This window comes from Echinops telfairi, unplaced genomic scaffold, assembly GCF_000313985.2.
Source record: "Echinops telfairi isolate 266 unplaced genomic scaffold, ASM31398v2 ScPeMD7_655;HRSCAF=1070, whole genome shotgun sequence".
Classification (NCBI taxonomy): Eukaryota; Metazoa; Chordata; class Mammalia; order Afrosoricida; family Tenrecidae; genus Echinops; species Echinops telfairi.
In genome coordinates, this window is record NW_022104553.1 from 17,389,200 (window position 1) to 17,390,563 (window position 1,364).

Here is a 1,364-nt window from a genome sequence, read left to right on the forward strand (position 1 = left end):
GCCGTGGGAGGGTGCCTAGCTTAGTACCTGATTGATCTGAACCATATAGAATCTCCCTGGAATGGGGCCAACTAGAGCCAGGCCAGAGAGGATCTCTTTTGTCATCGCCGGTGAAGGCTTGGGTCTGAGGAGCCGGCAGAGGAAGTGGTTTCCGGTAGGCAGCTGGCTTTTTATCTGAGAGCAGACCGGAAACAGGAAATCTGCGGTCAGTGAAGGGCGGGCGGTCCTAGATTCCTAGAGAGCTGGCAGCTGAGCAAGAAAGAAGAGGCGGGGGAGGTGGCCGCCCGATCTTTTGAATGCAGATTTAATTCTTTTAAAAAAAATCTTAAACAAAAATGTTTATTGTGTTTTAGATAAGAGTTTTTATGCTAACGAAGGTTCCCATATAATAATTTCTACATAACCTGTTCCGTGACATTAGTTATGTCTGTGTTTTTATAAAATCATTTTTATTGGGGGCTCTTACACATTCCATACAACAGTGGCATCAAGCATATTTGTACATAGGTTGCCATCATCATTTCCAAAGCATTTTCTCCTTGAGCCCTTGGTATAAGTTCCTCTCCACGCCCCCCCTAGCGAAACCTTGATCAATTATATATTGTCATTATTATTTCATATCTTACACTGCCCGTTGTCTCCCTTCACCCACATTTTTGTTATATGTCCCCTTTGGGGCGGGGGCTATATATCCAACCTTGTGATGGGTTCCCAACGTATTTAATTCTTAAGGTTTATTTTGTATTTATCGTGGAGAAGATGTCCAAAAGGACACACGGCAATTCAACCAAACCAAACCAAACCAAACTCCCTGCCATCGACCCATAGCGACTCTATAGGGCAGGTAGGGTTTCTGAGATTGCAACTCTTATTTATTTTTGATTTTTATAGTGTCTTCAATGCTTTCCAAGTTGGAATCGTATTATAGGCTTAATTTAATATCGTCTCTCTTTTTAAAATAGTTTTAAGCAGCGTGGGCACTTCATCGACATGTCATGAAATTCAATAATTCCATCAGATCAAGAGTTGTACGATAATCACAATCAATTCTAGAACATTTTCTTCTTCCTTGTACTCATTGTTATTCATGCCATTGTTTCTCTTTTTCTGATCGTGGCAAAAATATACACAACAAAACATTCTTCAATTCTCCACATCTTCTACATGTCTAATTCAGTGCCATTGATTATACACTTCATGTTGTACAACCACTATTGATATCCTTTCCAAATGATTCCACCGCCATTAACATAAACTCAATGTCCGCTAAGCAACAACGCCCCCTCCTTCACCTATAATAACCATCGGTCAAGTCTGGCTTCTTCCTTTTTGTAAGTAGTTTTCTTGATACAGTATTCATATAT